The sequence below is a fragment of the Peromyscus maniculatus genome, chromosome 3 (assembly GCF_049852395.1).
Source record: "Peromyscus maniculatus bairdii isolate BWxNUB_F1_BW_parent chromosome 3, HU_Pman_BW_mat_3.1, whole genome shotgun sequence".
In the NCBI taxonomy this organism is placed as follows: domain Eukaryota; kingdom Metazoa; phylum Chordata; class Mammalia; order Rodentia; family Cricetidae; genus Peromyscus; species Peromyscus maniculatus.
Window position 1 is genome coordinate 125,881,515 of NC_134854.1, and position 20,107 is coordinate 125,901,621.

Genomic DNA, 20,107 nt, shown 5'->3' on the forward strand with positions numbered 1-20,107 from the left:
TTAGGCCAAATGTTGAAACTGGTGTCTTTTTCAATGTGTCTCTACCCTCTTCTTTGAGACAGGGTCTCTCATTAGCCAATAAGCCCATAGGATTCTCCAGTCTCTGTCTCTCCTGTGCCAGGATTCTCGGTTACCTCCTGAACCTGATTTTTTTCACAGGTGCTAGGGATCCAAATTCAAGTCTTCATGTTCATGGGGCAGGCAGTTTACCAACTGAACTGTCTCTCTAGACCTGGAACCTTCGAATATTCGCTTTCCTGTTATTCTGCGGAGTATGCCATCTTCCCAATACTTAGCAGGCAGTTCAGTAATAGACTGAATAGACTTCATAGAGGGAGTATTGAAAACAGCATGAGAAGTGTGTCTTAGACTTTGTCAAAATATTTTCTTGTATGGAACAGGGGAAAATTTTTGGCAAAAGCTACAGTGCATGGCAGGTTAATTCATGCATATTATATCAGGTAAATAATTTCACTGGGAGACTTTCTAGGTAAAATTAATGTTTACACTGTGTTTAATCATAGCAGGTGTAAGCATTACCAAGGTTTGAAAGGAGAATGACTGCTATTCACTTTCTCTGTTATCCACTTCCTCTCCATCCAATACACATCTTATTTTTGCATTAATAAACCCAATCTACAATGTCTATTCAAATAATGGAAGGGATTTGTAGGTCATTCTTCCTCTTCTCTGACTGCTTTCTTTTCTATTTTTAAAATCTTTTCAGTAGAAAAGTCATATGAGGAGAGGCACAGAAGACAGGGAAGGATTATTTGCTGAAGGCAGACTTGAAGTTGAAGTCGAGGATTGTGCTGTATCTGTGATAGTGCTGTAATGATGTTCTGAACATTCAGAGCCAGCTTCTAGCATTGTGTGAGCAGGTTCTGTGCCTTTCTGCAGAAGGGGAAAGACAAGCATAGACAAACACACAAGCAAAAATTATTATTGTTTTTATAAAAGCTTCTGGTTTTGTTATATGAAAGTCATGACTAAGAGAGTCATCTTGTTTTGATAGACAGTCCATGTTATGTGCGTGTAGAATGCTTTTAGAAAGCATGGGATGGAAATCAAAAAGTGATGGGAAATGTCCGCAGTCTGCAGACAGTAGCATGTGTGGACCATTGGCTCCCTTTTAATGCTGATGCATCACAGAAGCAAGGCTCCCTTTATAGTGAGCACATTCATGCCATTTATGCATGTTTATCTGTTTTCCTTCCTGTAGATTTTCCCATTATCACTTCACCCCTCCATTTTCTTTGTTCCTTTAGACTCTTGAATCCATTTGCTTTCAGCATCTGGCCCGTTAGTTGTTTTGTTACAGTGTCTGCACTCTGTTTTTTTTTTTTTTTTTTTGTGTGTGTGTGTGTGTGTGTGTGTGTGTGTTTGCACTCTGTTGTGTGTGAGCTTCCAAGAGTGGAGGCAAAGCCGAGAAAAACAGCCAGTGCCTGTCAGGGGAGTCTGTGAAATGACGACGACGACTACATTCCTCTTTACTCTCTGTTCTGGATGACATTAATTATCACACTTATCTATCCATCCAACTGTCCATCCATCTATCCACCTATCCATCCATTCATTCACCCACCCTCCCACCTCCCCAGCCCCTCATCCACCAATTTATTTGTTGTGACACAGTTTTCCAACACAGGAAAGCAATGTCTTTGTGCATTTGATCTGTTCCTAGACTGAAGTCATGACTAAAGAATCAGGTCACAGAGGAAGTTAAAAACAAATGTAGTGGTGCTCTTGGAATGTATGCTTTTTAACAATATGTTTTGTTTTTCAGGGCAATTTCAATTCAATTAACTGTGTAATGAAAACACAGGGGAGTGTTTGAAGAATCATTTACCCTCTATCTAGGTGGCATGGTTTTGGATAGGATTATAATCAATCTAAATGTTGAAAAAAATGTCTTAAAGAAATCTTCCAATCAGTGGAAAATTTTATTTTCTAGTGACTCTGCACAATTGTCTGTTTAGATGGTTAAGCGTTCAGTGAGATACTCACACAAGCATGTAAATATGTTTATTTGCACTCATATTTGCAAATATGTATGCCCTGGTAACAGAAGAAAAAAGATTTAAATGACTATACCTAAGAGATTAGTTTATTTGTGTTTATTTTTTTCCTATGGAATAAAACAGACTATCAAACATCAAGTACACACGGGACTGTATATCTTGATGTGGTATGTGAAGGAAGCAATTTTCTAATGGCTCATTAGCCTCTGAGAGCCAAGTAATATAGGATGGCAATAGATTATGCCTCCATGATGAAGACAAGGTAACATCTTGTATGGATCTCTAAGCCCTCCAATCCATTGAAATCTCTCAGTAACATATTTTAGCCTCAGACTAGACTGCCTTCCAGTTCCTGGTGATTGTTTTAATAGTGGATTTGACCATGTGTATATGAGATATGGAGAACAATGTCCATTAAATAGAATAAAAAATGTTCTTTTATGAAGGAAAAAAAGTGATTTAAATCTTTAGAATCTCATGGGATCTCATTAAAGTTCTCGCTCTTTAATACACTGTACCATCTAGCAGACGTCAGCAACCCTGTAGTGTGCATCACTGATAGGTTAGTTTACACAGGATTAATTGTGTAATTTTGCAAGCAACCAGCATGGTGAACATTGATTTTTGCATTAGCCCCATGTGTTATTTCCAAAGGGATCCTGCTTTCTACTCGAAAGTGGTGTTACATTTCACTTCTTATTAATTATAATTTCTGCCAACATGTTTTATGACCAATACAATTTATTGTAAGTCTTTCATAATCTTTTTTTCTAATTGTTATGCCCTTCTGAAACTTCATTAATTTTGAGCATCGATGTGTAAAAACAAGGCAAGAGAAAATGTAGCCGACAAAAGGTTCTCGGGCCAGCCAGTTTCTTCCACACCTCTGTTGCTGCAAGCTTTTGCTGACATAAAGAAGCAAATTCAGTTGTACTCACCCTGGTATGGACTAGCTGAACCAGTGTAAGGAAGAGCTAGGAAATTTTAGACTTCTCCAACCACAAGGGCCTGGGCTTCTGAAGAAGGAGACCTATTCAGAACCAAGTCCGTTTCCTATGGACATCTCATTGCAGTCTTAGCCCCACAATGCTCCAGCAAATTTGATTTTTAGATTCAACCTTAGTAAAACAAGGGGATATTTGTAGCTTTAGAAAGATTAAAAGGTTTTATTTTTCCTGGAATTTTCTAGATTATTAGCCTAGCACTCAGCCACTCTACTTTATCCTTTCTACAGGATGGTGAAATGCCTGTTGGGATTGGGATCTTAATAGTATCATAATGGTTGGAATCACAGTACACTTTATCATCTTGTATGATTTTGGGGAAAATGACATTAATTGTTACATTTGAGTTTAAACTAAATCTGTATATATTAAGCTGCATACAAATATACATCCAGTACTCTATACTTAGAACTTAACCTTAAAAAAAATCATTCACCTGCTCTTGCCCCTCATTCTCCTCCCGTATCTCGGACTCTACTTCATGAGACAAAAATTCTCTCCTTCCATTACAGTCTTTTGAAAGGAAAAATAAAACCACACATCTTGTTTTTGTTTGTTTGTTTTGGGGGAGCAGAGTTGTATTCTTTCTCTTCTCTGTCTTCCACATCCTTCCTATGAGTTTGTGCTTGCTATGAAACTCCAATAAAAAAAAAAAAAAAAAAACCTGTGCCAAGTGGGTACTTAGCATGTATGCAGAGTGACAACTGTCCCTGCGAGAGCCCTCTTCGACTCTCCGCTGCCAGAGCTTCAAAAAGAGCTCCTTTCTGCGCCATCAAAGGCCCCTTGTATAACAAATTCTGAGCAGTGAGGATGTGATGAAGAGAAAATAAGGAGTCTTTTGAGCTCTTATATGATGCCGGGATTATGTGGAGGGTCTAAGGAAGTGGTAGCACTCTGGCTTTTGTGTCGTCTGCTTTAAACAGGAATAGATGAAAGTAAAGGCTTATAATTGACACTGTCCTAGACAAAAAAGCTGTGGGTCCACAGCTTGCTCGTTGCTTTGTAACAAACTACCAGTTGATGATTTGGAGGGAAAAAAAGTCTTCTTTTCTTAGTAAAGACTAAGAGTATTTTGTGCCATTGTAAGTGGACCACCTTCATAAAATACAAAGTACTTTCCCCGAATAAAACAGAAGTTTGGTTTACAGTTTATGAGTTGAAATCACAGAACTCAGACTCTGTATTTGACCTCTGTAGCTGGTCATATCTTACATGTGATGTTAAAGAGTTAATTCAGCTTTCTGAAATTCTGTTTCCTCATTTTAAAATTATACTGATAAAATATACACTCCAAGTTCTTTCCTGGGCTAAACAAGCCTTTGTTAGAATGCGGTCAGTTCTGAAATGCTCTGTCATTGTGAGTATATTAAAATAAGATTCAAGCGATGACCATAGATTGCAGTTCTCTGGACATTCTGCTTTTATAGTTGAACTCTGTCTGAATACCTTGAAGGGGTAAATGTTCTTACTGTGTTCATTAATTTCTATGCATGAAGAGATGTGCGTGGTTTTGAGGAGCCACTGGAGGGCCCAAACTTTTCAATGTTTGTGGTAAGAAAAGAGTTAGGAACCCCTTAACCAGATGGCCACAGACAGGCTTTGACTCACATTAATTGCACTGCCTACCTTTATAAGTGGCAGATGCCAGGAGGGTGAATTTCATATATTTGTTTGTATTTGCTAAGAGTTAACTGTATTTTTGTGCTGTAAAATAGTTGTCTTCTAACATAAATGATCCCCAAAACCACAGAAAAAAATGGAGAGTGGAGAGCTGGGGAAATTTTCTTAGTGGGTAAGAGCACTTTCTACTCAAGCAAGCTGATTTGAGTTCAGATACCTAGCACTCATCAAAAGGGGTGTGTGGCTGCACGTGTCTCCAATCCCAGAACTTTGGAAGAGCAAACACAGTTAGATCTTCGTAGTTTGCTGGCCACCCAACCTAGATAAGAAATGGCAAGCTCTGAGTTTAGTGAAAGATCTTGTCTCAAGTGTTTACAGCAGAGAATAAGAGAGGAGGACACCTGGCATTCTCCTCTAGCTTTTTAGAGTGCCCCTACAAACACATGTATGTGCACATACTACACATACACTACATACTCATATTCCATGTATATATGCCACATATAAAGAATACATACGTAAACACAGGATGGGAGAAATTACAGACATCTGATCGCTTTCCTGACATCTATTGTAAGAAGTTAAATCTTCCTTAGGGATTTGTTTTACATGATTAAGGAGCCTTTTTTCTTTTCTTTCCTCTCTTTAACATTAGCACCACTACTAAGAACATCATCTCTGCCACTTCTTTACAGGTGCACAATGTTATAGAGAGAAGAGATAGCCTAGCTCATAGGTGAAATTAGTTTCAAATTTTGCAAATTGAGTTTGAATTAAATATAGATCTAGTTCCTATTAAATGCAGACTTCAACATCTAAAGAAATTTATGCCAATTGAAATATTCACTTGGAAATAGATGTGCAGATCTTGTCATTCCAAATGAAACGCACTCTAAATGCATTATATTCCTCAACTATACTCTCAGTGTTCACATCCAAATATAACCTTTTAATGAATATTCTTCATAGCATCCCTAATGAAGTTTTTACTCCCGTGCTAAAACTCTCTAGATTCCCTTACATTTCTGACTAATGTGTTGATCAGGATTAGGCAGGAGTAGAAGCAGCCAAGTAGCAGAATGACAGCTGCTAACTGACATATGTAGGCTTAGCACTGACACCTTCATCTCTTTAATAAAGAGAGTGTGTGTGCCTGGCACTGAGCACACAGAGAGGAGATGCTGGGGTTAGCACTCCTAGTCTCCATATCAGCAATTTGCTGCAAAGTACTAGTTTGGTATTTTGAGTGACAAAGCTCTCTTTGCACACCATTGTGCTGTGTGTTTTCCAGTGGAGATCTCATTTTATTTTTCTGTGATTCTCTGAATCAAATCTAGGGCTTCATGTATACTGAGCAGATACCATACTAATGAGCTACAATTATACTAATTTCTTAGGTCTTTGTACTAAAAAGTATTATGATGGGGGGGTGTCCACTGAAGTATTTTGAGAGTTATTACTAAATTTGTATACATGCTATATAATAATTAATATTAATAGACATTTTATTATACTAAATTAGACAATAAATAACTGGTACCATTTAGATAATATTGGCACTTACAGCCTACTTTACTTTTGAATGCCTCACTACATCTCTTCACAACAGTTTTAGACATATGTTAAAATATTTGAGTTATTCATTCATTGCTGATTAGCTACTTAGTTTCACAATTTTCTAAGTTAGGTGTTTGCCCTTGAGCTATTTCTTGCTACCAGTTTCCACGGGCTGTTGGGTATGTGCATAATAATTGTCCTTATGTCAAATGGTCACAGAATCATACCGTTTATCTTTTGTAGGCTGTCATTAGGAAGTGAAAGTGGGAGGTGTTTGCTAGCTCCAGTTAAAAATTTGAAGTGAGGAACAGGTCAGAGAGGTTGTGACAGACCTGAAGATACTTGGCTACTAAATGCCAGAATGGGTGCTTTTTGGATCACTGAAGTTTTCATGATTATCTGGCTCTCAACTCCTCTTCAGTTAAAGATTCTTTGCTGAAAGAAGTCAGGGGATTCTTTGTTCCCATAAGGTAACCAGTAAACTTAAGCCATCCCCAATAAGGTGGGCTCATCTTTCCTCTCTTTTGTCCTTTATATTCTCTCTCTCTCTCTCTCTCTCTCTCTCTCTCTCTCTCTCTCTCTCTCTCTCTCCTCCCTCCCTCCCTCCCTCTCTCTCTCTCTCTGCCTATGTGTCCAAAGGACCATGTGTTTGTGTGTTCACATGGGTAAATATGTATGTGGAGATCTGAATACAATCTTGAATGTCATTTCTCAAGTACCATCCACAATTTCTTTGAGATACAGTCTCTCATTGGTCTGGGACATGCCTAGGGAGTCAGGTTGGCAGTGAGCCCTGGGATTTTCTACCTGTTTCTCCCTCCCAGCTCTGAGATTACAATTGTGGGTCACCATGCCAAGCTCTGTAAACAGGAATTCTGGGATACTAAACTCAGGTCCCCAGACTTGTAAGGCAAGCATTTAACCAATTCAGCTTTCACCCCAGGCATTTTTCTTTCATTCTTAATAAATCAGGACATCCAATGTCATTGAAAGTTTAATTGCTTCTGAGCCTATAAAGTTGTCAAACTAGAGTTATATCCCTGACATACAAATCTGATCTTGTCATTTTCTACTCAAGCCAACAATGCTCTTCTTTTAGAAGATGGTTAATAACTTAAGCCTGCACCCAGGGCTCTGCTCACTGTCATTACAGCCCACCTAATCAGCCACATCTGTCTTTATGATCTCCTCCCTGCCCTCATATACCTCATCAACAGCCTCTCACACTCCATATATCTTCTTCACTGTTTCCTGTGATTGTAGGATTCTGAGCTTCACCTCTTGATTCCTAAAGCCAGCCTCCACTCTCAAACTGGAAGGCCATTGCTTTCCATCTCTTCAGTTTCATAAATTTTGTCATTACTACCTAACCAAACAATCAGTGGTCAGGAAGGAGTGTTTTTATTTCTTAACATTCTGTTTTATGTAAAAATAATTCATGATTATTCAGGTAGATTTATTAAATTCAGTATATTTCTCCTTTTCTGTTTCCTCCATAGGAGTAGTACTTGCCAGTTGATGCATTTTTTCCAGTGTTATTTTCTGTGTAAATTCATGCAAACATTTAGCTTGCATTTTACATCAAATTTGAAGTGTTTTATTTCATCCTTAATATCATTATTATGTTTCTCTTAGGAACAAATTTTTTTTTTAAAATACCTTTGAAATACTTAACATATGTGCTATTGTTGAATATTTGTTATTGCTAAAAGTTCTATTTTAATTTCTAGTTAATAAGCATCTTTTTACATTGGTATTTGAACATATATCAATTTTTTATCTAAACTTAAAAGATGTTAATAAGTATCCTTTTACTCTGGTGCTTGAACATGCACCAATATTTTATCTAAACTTAGTTTTGTATGTAAATATGGACTCAAGCATATGAACATTTAAAAATAAAGGCAGAACTTTCATAGTGACAGGTAATGATAGAGGATAGAAAGAAGTAGAGAAAAGGGGACATGGCAGAGCTCTGGGGAAGAGAAAGGGCCCCTCATGCTCTTCACTGATCTTATTACACATAAAAGTAGAGAATTTCAACAGCAAACAAAATTCACTATGAAGTCTGCCTACCTAGAGGCAGCATTTTTTTTCTGTAGAGGTGTTTCAAATAAGAATGCTGGAATGAAAACTGAACACACTTAAAGCCAGGGCTTTATGACCTTTAAGAATAATCAACCTAACTTTCTTCTATGCTGTAAGGTTGTGATTTTCTAATAGTCTCACCAACAAGATTGGGAACCTTGATTATTATAAAGACTTATGTGTTTACTGCTTTGTGATCAGCCTATAGGAAGGATTCCACTGACCTTTTTGAATTTTGCTTTTACATTTTTTAATCCTGTTTCATGGCTATAAATCAGAAACACACTATGATGTCATTTCTTAGAAAACTATAGTAATATGAACAGTCATCACATTTGACAATTTTCATTTTATCTTGTAAACATGTGGAATAATTATGTATATATGTATACATATAGCACATATTTATTTTGACAAATCCATGCAGTGAACATTCACTACTTTCTAATAGAACAAATGCCCCACACTTACATACTTTTAGCAATTGCCATCTCCAAGTCCTTTCTGAATGACTTTCTGTATAGAAAGAGAATTCCTCACTGTGTTCTGAGGTTCACTGGGGTGAACAATCTTAAGGAGTTATCACAATTTAAACCAAGGCAAATGTTGAGATGGTTTGGTAGACAAACAAAGAGTTCTGAAACTCAGTCATATCCCAAAGGAGAATAGCAAAAGTATCCCCTGGCTTCCTTTGGGGAACTGATATAAACCCCAGTATTCTCAGGTACACAAACCACTAGTACAAGAATTGTGAGGATTGTAGTTAGAGGTCCAACAGCTCTTGTGCAACTATTCAGATTACAGTAGCAGGTGCAGGGACTCAAGCAGGAACTGAGGACTATTATCTTGAGATCAGGATTTCCTTAGAAAATTGCCTATTTTTAGGACACAGGGCCTCACATTTAGAGGTGTGTCTTGGCTATCATGCCAGGCACAGAGTACTCAATAACACATATTTGAATGAATAAACAAGGAGCCCCTTGTACAGTGAATGCCTCAGGGACAGAAAGTCTTCATAATAGCATGATAATTCCTTTGCATACCTAAATGTAACTGACAGACTTCCAGGCAGTTTTCCTATGTATTTCACATGTAAATATTTAATGAGCTATAATATTGTTATGTAATCATGTTTGAACATGTTTGTCACTAAGGCTACAGTCAGAAAGAATAATAGTCTATCTTAAAAGTGCATGGGAAACCATGGATGCTACCTTTCACAATATTTCTGGAGAAATGATTACATCACCTTAGGCAATAGACATCTCCTTTATTCCTTGCACTTTTTATTGTTGTTGTTTTTTTTCCATTTTTGAAAAAGGAACTTATACAAAGAAGAACCTACCTTATATCACAGTGAGGTCAAAGTCAGTAAATAAAATGGCTCCTGGCAGAGAATTAGCCCTGTGTTAATGTATCTTGTTATTATCACAAATGGAGGCTGACATTTAACTCTTCCTAAACCATTTGATTTGACCAGGCAGTTAAGAACTCTCACTACACTAATATTAGAGGGTAATATCACACATTTTAGAATTGCACATATAAAACAATGCTTCTGTATAAATTAGTTTCAGAACTGCCAGGGCATGTTTTTTTAATGGTCACTTTACTACAGGGCAAATGGTATCCAATTGACTCAGAAAAATAATGTCCTATTAGAGATATGTCCAGTTTGGAACCCACAGAGTTATCTCTTTTATTTATTTTTAACTTGAAGCATTGACATTTGGCATGCTGCTTTCCAAACCATTTCAAACACAATTCCCTTTTATATGTATGCTATCTTTAGTAGTTATGAGAAGATAGACTACTTCTGACATCAGTTTCCAGGAGGAGGTAGGGATATTCCTAATTCACTGTTATCCCACTGATGATCTTTGTAAAATCTATAAATAAAGATACAATAGGGGGAAAACAATATGTGTGAACATTGGTGATGCAGAGGGAACAACTGTGTGCATGATGAGGGAAGAGGTGGGGACTCAAGCTTCTTGGAGGAAGATGGAAGAAGCAGGCTATGGGAGACTGGGGGAGAAGGGGTACACGCAGCAAGAACTGCCTAAAGGTCATATAATGTCACCTCATTGCCACCTGTGCTGAGGCTATGTCTCACAATCCCAATCACTTCTTCCTTTGACTCAGTCTTTTCTGGGTGAAGAAAGGTCAGCTAAAAGAGCCTGATTACACCTTCTGGCTGCTTTCTTAACAAATGTAATTTTCCTTGGCAATAATTGTGGTGGTTTAAAACTGAGTTGCCCCAACAGGCTCATATATTTGAGTGCTTAGTCATCAGGGGGTGGTACTATTTAAAAAGATTAAAAGGATTTGGAGGCATGGCCTTGTTGGAGGAAATGTGTCACTGAGGGGAGACATTGAGGTTTCCTTAGCCCATGCCAGGCCTCGAAGCTCTATATTTTCACCTATGGGTCAGGATGTAGCACTCAGCTAGTAATCCAGTTCCTGCCTTGATGTCACCACACTTCCAACCATGATAATAATGGATCAAACCTCTGAAACTGTAAGCACGACCTCAATTAAATGGTTTCTTTATAGGAGTTGCCTTGGTCATGCTGTCTTTTCACAGCAATAGAACATTGAGTAAGAAATTTTTCTTTATAGTTTTATTTTCAATTTAGGAAAAATTAGTCTTTCTAGAGCTAATCCTGAGTCTACTGAGATGTGATATTTTGTTCTTTCATGGTGGTCAACAGAAAACTGAAAATCAGAAGGATTGTGTTCTCTAGGAAAAGGACGTTGATGTTCCCTGATTTTGATAAGCACAAATATCTGCTTCAGTCTTGGAAATTTTCTAGTTTGACTGGACAACATTAGTGAATGTTGTCATCAAGAGTTTTGCAAGACCATCAAGGGTTCAACAATGAACTGGAATGTTTCACTGAAGCCTGTAGTCTCTGACTCTACTCTGAAACAGCAGTGTTCCACAATGGCGAGCTCTTGCTTTTCTATGGAGCTTTGCCATGCCCATATATGAGAAGAAAGTGAGAAGTGAGGCAATTTTCAACGTGACACAAATAGAGAATGAGACCATTTACTGACAGTGCATTGCATGCTGGAGTTGGATCATACCCAAGTACTCCTGATCTTATTGTCTTCTTCAGGACCTCCCAGGCTAATGTCCATTGGGATCATCATGGGTTTGAGATCACTTTGATCCCTTAAATATTTTCAAGAAGTAGAGATTAAATAAATATACATAGTTATTGTTTTGAATATAGTATGAATGCACTGGGAAAGAGCATATATCAATGTCTCTGGGACCTTTTTGATTCCGTAGTCTATTATAGTAATAGAATTAGAATTCTACTGCATGCAATTGTGTTTCCAGTTTTGTGTCTGAAGGTTAAATTCCCTTCTAAGTTCCAAAAGCCTCAGGCTGTGCAAGCAGAGTTCTGTTCACCACTTCTATCTTTGAGATTGTATTTGTTTGATTCTGTGTATTCATCTTTCTATAGTAAAATTTTCTAATGTTTTTAATCTTCTTCACAGTCCTCTGTTAGATTTACCAGTGAAGGGCCCATAAGTTGCCAAACTCCCTACCTCTTGCATAGCTTAGTTGCTCTTCCTTGCCTACTTCACTTCCATCAACAGAGAACATTTCCCTCTATTTCATAGCATCCGGGACAAAACCAAACAGGCAGACAAAAATTCAAAACAAAACAAAACAAGCAAGTGAACAAAAAACACATTCAATTACCATACTTCATGGATCAGAGACAACTGACCTGAGCTTGCAGGAGCTCATGGACTCTGGACCAGCAGTTAGGGAGCCTGCATGGGACTGACCTAGACCTTCTGCATGTGAGTGACAGTTGTGTAGCATGATCTGTTTGTAAGGTCCCTAGCAGTGAAATCAGGACCTGTCCCTGGTGCTTAGCTGGCTTTTGAGAGCCTGTTCCCCAAGCTGGGTTGACTCTAGGGGAGGAGCTCAGTCCCATCTCAACTTGATGTGCCATGCTTTGTTCAAGCCCATGATAGGCCTGCCCCTTTCTGAATGGAGAAGGAGGAGGAATAGACGGGGAGTTGGGTAGATGGGAGTCAGGTGGGGGGGGGAGGAAAGAAAGGAGGGGAAATTGTGGTCGATATATAAAGTAAATGAAAGAAATGTTAAATAAAATAAAATAAACATTCTTTATGGATAAGGATTCTGAAGGCTATATTGTGTTTTTGTTTGCTTATGTATTTGTTTTAAAAAGCCACTTAGAAGTAGTTAACATTAGTACAGAACTAGAAACAAAACTCAGAACTCAGGACTCGACCTGAACCATTCTTTGCTGATTTGTCTGAATTATGGTTTTGGCCTCTTGCAGATTATGGAATGTATGTCTTTAAAAAAATGAAGTTAGGTTAGTTATGACAAGGTTTTTTTTTTCCAGGAAGGCTAAAGATACTTTATATGAATGATGCACTATGGGTAGACAGTCCAGTGCAGTAAGGCAGTTGCTTTGGAGCTTTTTTCACTGGGTCCCAGTTCGGGATTTGCTACGCATTCATGGCAGCTTGTCTGCAAATTAATCTGATCATCTATATGATTTTGATCAGTTCTATACTGTTTGGGAAATAGTTACATTAAGTAAAATAATACATAAATTGCTTAGTACAATGTCAAATACTGTTCTGATTTTTCCTTTGTCTTGTTTGTTAACTTGACACAAACTAGAGTTATCTGGGAAGAAGAGCCCAAAGTGAGAACATACCTTGGTCAGATTGCCTGTAAATCAGTCTATGGGACATTTTCTTGACTGATGACTGATGTGGGAGGGTCCAGTCCACTGTATGTGATGCTACCCATGGGCAGGTTATCATGGGATACATAAGAAAGCTAGTCTAGGGAAGCAAGACAATAAGAAGCTCACCTCCTCTCCTCCATGGTCTTTTCTCCACTTTCTGATTTCAAGTTTCTGCCCTGACTTCCCTCCAGGAAGGACTGCAAGCCATTATATGAAATAAGTCCTTTCCTTCCCAAATTGTTTTTGGTCATGGTGTTTTATCACAGCAATAGAAACCTAACTTAGAAAAGCATGCAGTGTATCTTAAGTTGACACTTTTGACAGCTAAATTTTAAAGAACAAATTCTCAAGTAGTAATGAGCACTAGGAACTGTTTATTTGAGTTCTGTTTCAGGAGGCATTTTTAGGAGAAACAATCACCATCTTCAAATTGTTGATACAAAGTTAGTCATATAAATATTTTCCAAATAAACATTCATTGTTGATCTCATTTTTTTTTGGTTTGTATATTTCTTAATTGTTATTTATTATTATTATTATTATTATTATTATTATTATTATTATTATTATTATTATTATTTTATGTTACAATACAATTCAGTTCTACATATCAGCCACGGATTCCCTTGTTCTCCCCCCTCCTGCCCCCTCCCCTCCCCCCAGCCCACCCCCCGTTCCCACCTCCTCCAGGGCAAAGCCTCCTCCGAGGACTGAGATCAACCTGGAAGACTCAGTCCAGGCATGTCCAGTCCCCTCCTCCCAGACTGAACTAAGTGTCCCTGCATAAGCCCCAGGTTTCAAACAGCCAACTCATGCACTGAGCACAGGACCCGGTACCACTGCCTAGAAGCATCCCAAACAGATCAAGCCAATCAACTGTCTCACCTATTCAGAGGGCCTGATCCAGTTGGGGGCCCCTCAGCCTTTGGTTCATAGTTCATGTGTTTCCATTCTTTGGCTATTTGTCCCTGTGCTTTATCGAACCTTGGTTTCAACAATTCTCGCTCATATAAACCCTCCTCTTTCTTGCTAATTGGACTCCCAGAGCTCCACCCGGGGCCTAGCCGTGGATCTCTGCTTCCAGATCCCTCAGTCATTGGATGGGTTTCTAGTAGACAATTAGGGTGTTTGGCCATCCCATCACCAGAGTAGGTCAGTTCGGACTGTCTCTCGACCATTGACAGCAGTCTATTGTGGGGGTATCTTTGTGGATTTCTGTGGGCCTCTCTAGCACTTTGCTTTTTCCTATTCTCATGTGATCTTCATTTACCATGGTCTCCTATTCCTTGCTCTCCCTCTCTGTTCTTGATCCAGCTGGGATCTCCTGTTCCCCGAAGCTCTCTTTCCCTCGACCCTTGCCCTTCATTACCCCCACTCATGTCCAGGTTGTTCATATAAATCTCATCCATTTCTCCATCATTGGGCGATCCCCGTGTCTTTCTTGGGGTCCTGTTTTCCAGGTAGCCTCCCTGGTGATGTGAGTAGCAGTCCAGTCATCCTTGTTCCACATCTAGTATCCTCCTATGAGTGAGTACATACCATGTTTGTCTTTCTGAGTCTGAGTTACCTCACTCAGGATGATTTTTTTCTAGATCCATCCATTTGCCTGCAAACCGTATGATGTCATTGTTTTTCTCTGCTGAGTAGTATTCCATTGTGCATATGTACCACATTTTATTTATCCATTCTTCAGTTGAAGGGCATCTAGGTTGTTTCCAGGTTTTGGCTATTACAAACAATGCTGATATGAACATAGCTGAGCAAGTGCTCTTGTGGTATGATTGAGCATTCCTTGGGTATATGCCCAGGAGTGGTATAGCTGGATCTTGGGGGAGATTGATTCCCAATTTTCTAAGAAAGCGCCATGTTGATTTCTAAAGTGGTTGTACAAGCTTAAATTCCCACAAGGAGTGGAGGAGAGTTCCCCTAGCTCCACATCCTCTCCAGCATAAGGTGTCTTCAGTGTTTTTGATCTTAGCCATTCTGACAGGCATAAGATGGTATCTCAGAGTTGTTTTGATTGCATTTCGCTGATAATTAGGGATGTCGAGCAATTCCTTAAATGTCTTTCAGCCATTTGAGTTTCCTCTGTTGAGAATTCTCTGTTTAGTTCTAAAGCCCATTTCTCAATTGGACTGTTGGTCATTTTGATGTCTAATTTCTTGAGTTCCTTATATATTCTGGATATCAGTCCTCTGTCACATGTGGGGTTAGTGAAGATATTTTCCCATTCTGTAGGCTGTCGCTTTGCCTTGTTGACCGTATCCTTTGCTCTACAAAAGCTTCTCAGTTTCAAGAGGTCCCGTTAATTGATTGTTTCTCTCAGTGTCTGTGCTACTGGTGTTATATTTAGGAAGTGATCTCCTATGCCAATGCATTCAAGACTACTTTCTATTTGCTCTTCTAGGAGGTTCAGAGTAGCTGGATTTATGTTGAGGTCCTTGATCCACTTGGACTTAAGTTTTGTGCATGGTGATAGATACGGATCTATTTGGAGCCTTCTACATGTTAATATCCAGTTATGCTAACACCATTTGTTGAAGATGCTTTCTTTTTTCCATTGTACACTTTTGGCTTCTTTGTCAAAAATTATATGTTCATAGGTGTGCGGGTTAATGTCGGGGTCTTCAGTTCGATTCCATTGGCCCACATGTTGGTTTTTATGCCAGTACCAAGCTGTTTTTTATTACTGTAGCTCTATAGTAGAGCTTGAAGTCAGGGATTGTGATGCCTCCAGAGGTTGTTTTATTGTACAGGATTCTTTTGGCTATCCTGAGTTTTTTGTTTTTCCATATGAAGTTGAGTATTATTCTTTCTAGGTCTGTGAAGAATTGTGTTGGTATTTTGATGGGGATTGCATTGAATCTGTAGATTGCTTTTGGTAAAATTGCCATTTTTATCATTAGTCCTGCCTATCCATTTGTTTTGTATTTTGTTGTGAATCATTTTTTTTTGGGGGGGGGAGAGCTAGGCTTATCAACCAGTTTCTGCTGTACACTCATTTTTGTTCATTTACTAACTCATATTCCAGAAGCTATTGTATACATCATATATTATTTCACTTTGAAAATATATAGTCACTCAACAAACATGTATTGAACATCTGTCACACAGTTTGAGTATAGAGGAGCTCATTCCTGCCAGGTAAATGTCAACTTATGATAGAAAAAGAGATGTTTCTATCCTAACTTCTTAAGTTTATTGACCCAATATTGACTAAGGCTGAGATGTGCCAGCTTTTTTCTTATGATTGTATTTTAAATCACAAGAACATCTGCAGTGTTATAGGCCAATTGATATTGAGCAGATTTTCATGGAAAAAGAAATATTCTCCATTACAAACACACACATTTAAAAGAGGCATTTGTATTTGCTATGTATGTGTTAAGAAATGAATATCTGACAGTTTGATATCCTCTGAACTTAGGTATTAGAGCACCAAACATTACTAAGGTAATTCTTTTCCCCTGGTCTTAAGTAACTCATAAACATGCTACAATAAAAAACACAAACAAACAAACAAACAAAACAAAACAAAACCTTTCTCTCCTTAGGGAATAAATGCATGTGGCTGCTAAGACATGTGACTCATGTAAGAGTTCTCAAGGTTTATATTGCTATTATCTGGGCTACCATGTGGTTTCTTCTTGTTGGTCGAGTTGGAGGAGCTTATCTTGTAGGAAACTAGAGATGCTGGCATAATGGCCTGCCTTGGCATGGTGCTGGGGTAAAGAGGGTGCTGCTACTGTAGACCTTTCAGTTCATTGAGTACCTTCTAGCTGCTTGCTGTGCTAACCCTTTTAAAATGTAAATTGAACTCTTTAAACCCACTCTTTAAGGATGTTTCTGTGGTTCCTTGTTTGCCAATGAGATAACTGGAATTCTAAAAGCATGTAACCCCATTGTAAATTCACACAGTCAGACTCTACACACTGGCTATTATAATTTCAGACCTTTCGTTTTTTCTTTTGTTCTCTGCCTCTCTTGATAGATCCTATCAAAATGTGCTCCTTCCTGCTCTGTGAGCATATGACATTCACACCTGGGTTTGTCAAGTTAAGGAACTACAAAGTGTCACTCACCATTAATTATATGTGTAGCTTGAATGCATTCAGTTATGAATTCATCCAGGCTGTATTTAGCCATGAAGTGACATTAAGATTGCAGCAATCATCAAGACATGCCATTTTATTAAATGCTTAGAGTAGAGCCTAACAGGAATAACTATTGCTCCCTCTTTTACTTTGTTAAGGGTAGGATTGCCATTTATATGTATTTTGCTGTAACCGTCACTGAGGATAAACTCACCTTGAAAATATTTTAGGAAGATGTCATGTTGAAAGGCGACAGATCTCTAAGGATTTCTTATGCAGCCAACTTTTCCTTCAGCCCCAAGAAAGATCATTTTTTATCTTGCTGAGCACATGATAACCCCATGGGGTTGCTTACTTCACTGGGTGAAAAATACTATGTTCAGATGTGAGACAGCATCACATCTGCAAGATGCTCCTAGCAAGAGGGTGTCTGCACCAGAGATGAACTAATTTATAGCTTTTGTCTCAGGTTTCCTGTGGATAGATACGTTATTTCCAAAGTGACCCACCACATCTATTTACTACCTGTGTTCTCTAGAATGTTCTGTTTCACTCTCCAGTGTAATTTCTCTTTTTTTCTGTATTTTCCCCTCAATTCATTAAAGCTTAAATATACCTGTGTTATAGGATTTTATTATTTAATGAAGCAGCCAGGTATCTACTTGTTCTTATACATGTAGATTATTCACAGTCAGTTTTCAGTATTCCCGTCAATTTTTCTTTTACGTTTGGAGTCTCTGTGAGCATACAAATAAGTCTGATGAGCAGCTATAGCCTCCCAACTTGATGTCAAACAACTCTTCAAAAGCCCAAGTAAGAATATTAGTGTTTCAGCACAGAACCTGATCTCTATTGTCATGGGTGTTCTTGACAGTGGTGAGAAATTGGCACGCATTGGGATCCATTTTATGTTGTTTGCATGACACGAATAGATTTTGAGGGTTTGTCTAACCTTGAATTAATATTTGGTCAGCAAAAATTGGATCCAACTGTGCGATACACTGACTACATGGTATCCTTATCACTTGAATAATAAAATCATATTGAATCTTACATCTTTTAACTTTAGCCTTGGATAGGGAATAGGTACATCAAAAAACCTCACTCAATTTGTACTGCATTTTCTCTTTTCCACTGAAAGACTATTTGTAACCCTTTGGGTGCTGTACACCGCAGAATGACGTCAGTCTGTGTATTTCTCTAGTTAGGTAAAAATATTCAGCTTGCTTCCAGAAACCAGTGAACCTCAGTGTGCTGGGGTGGTGTGTACCACTCATCCACCGGTTGGAAGCCACATAAAGTGCTGTTTTGTGCATTGTTAGTTGGCCATAAGCAATTCTATTTGTTGTAATCAAGCAAAAAAAAAAATGGCCTCAGAAACAGGCCTAATGGGATTGAAAGGAACGTTACAAAACAAAAGTGTAAAGGGCACAGCCTGTGAAGTGTGTCACTTGGTCAATTGCACAGCAGTAGGAGCTTTCTTTTACTTGCTAGCTTGGAATTTTTCCTCCCAGTGTACTGGTGTGAGGTTCTCTCCGGAGGCATCACAATCTGTTTAGAACTTCTTGGCAACAGCTTTTGGATCAAGGCCAAAGTGATTGCCTGTTAATGCTTAAAATAGAAGAAGGTTACTTGCATATATATTTTTCAAAACAATCTTTCCTTTTCTTTAGTCCCAAAGAAGTTTTAGTTTTATAAATCTCCTTAATTAGTAATTTCTGCTGGATTGTGTTAGGTTTATTAGATGAGATTAAGCCAATATGAATGATGTTTATTAAATACTGACAAGAGCCAAATAAAATCTCCTTGACCTATGTTTACTATTTGGTGCCTGAAAGAAAAGCTAAGCTCATCAGAGGTGTGTTCATGGGTCTGAATTAGAAAACAAGCTTATGGATGCTCCCCTCCCCTCGAGTCTGAGTGCCAAGCTTCAAGTGATCTGGGAATTAACAATAAAAGGCTTTTGATAATGATTGATATACATCCTTCATTTCACACGTTGGTTTGTTAAAAGATGGGAGCTTGGCATGAATCTCTGTGGGTGGGAAATGGCTTCTTGAGTTGAAGGCTATGTTGACTCTGTAATTGATAGAGGTCTAGTTCTGGAGTGCTTTTTAATAGAAATCTCCTCATTTGAGTGACATCCTTTCATTTTGATGCCTTGGTCACCGCATCAGACCAAAGCAAGTGGCTATTATCTACAACAGTTTGTGGAGGGCTGCCAGGGATGAACACTAACAAATTGTGGTCTATTCCAAAATCTCTGAATCCATGAGGGCAGATGCATCAATAAAGCTTCCCATGTGAAGTGTAATTACGTGACTGTTTCTGCATGTCTACCCTTTCGACCTCCAATATTCTGAGATAGAAAAGCCCAGAATTCTGAGCAACAGAACAATGCTATTAGGTATTTACACATTGGATTGTCTATGATGCAAAGTGGGGTGAGAAGAAAAATTAGTATATGTTTAATACGATAAAGATGAAAATTAATTTAAAAGTTTCTCCATAGCTGGATATTATCTCTAAAACTGCAACTCTTGTCTATCCCTAGGTTCTGCAAACAGCAGACAATGACCCTGTCGTGATACTCCAGGCAGATCATAGTGGAACTAAATTTACGGGTAAGAGTATTACTTTAATCAAATTCTTTATACATTTATACTGTGTTTAATTATCACATCACACAATGTATAAGTATAGCCAGAGGAAATAACAAGGGATAAGAAAATGTCACAAAAATTGAATATTCACTGGTCTATAGAGCATGTATAAACCAGATACATAATAGTGTATGTGGATGTACGTGTGTGTGTGTGTGTGTGTGTGTGTGTGTGTGTGTGTGTGTGTATCTGTGTGCATGGGTGTATTCATGTGTCTGTGTATGTATGCATGTGTATGCCTGTGTGTGTGACTGACGGTGCATTCATGTATGTGCATTACATTAAAATGCTTTCTTATTTTTTTAAAGA

At 38.3% G+C, this 20,107-nt stretch overlaps 1 protein-coding gene across 11 annotated transcripts in view; it reads left to right on the top strand.

The window, feature by feature from the left end:
* The window catches only part of Chl1 (cell adhesion molecule L1 like), a 208,306-nt gene that overhangs the window by 29,646 nt on the left and 158,553 nt on the right, over window positions 1-20,107 (top strand). For all 11 annotated transcript variants that reach the window (XM_042273729.2, XM_042273728.2, XM_006994360.4 and 8 more), the window contains exon 2: window positions 19,690-19,759. The gene's annotated coding sequence lies outside the window, so the exon portion shown is untranslated. The remainder of the gene's footprint in view (window positions 1-19,689; window positions 19,760-20,107) is intronic.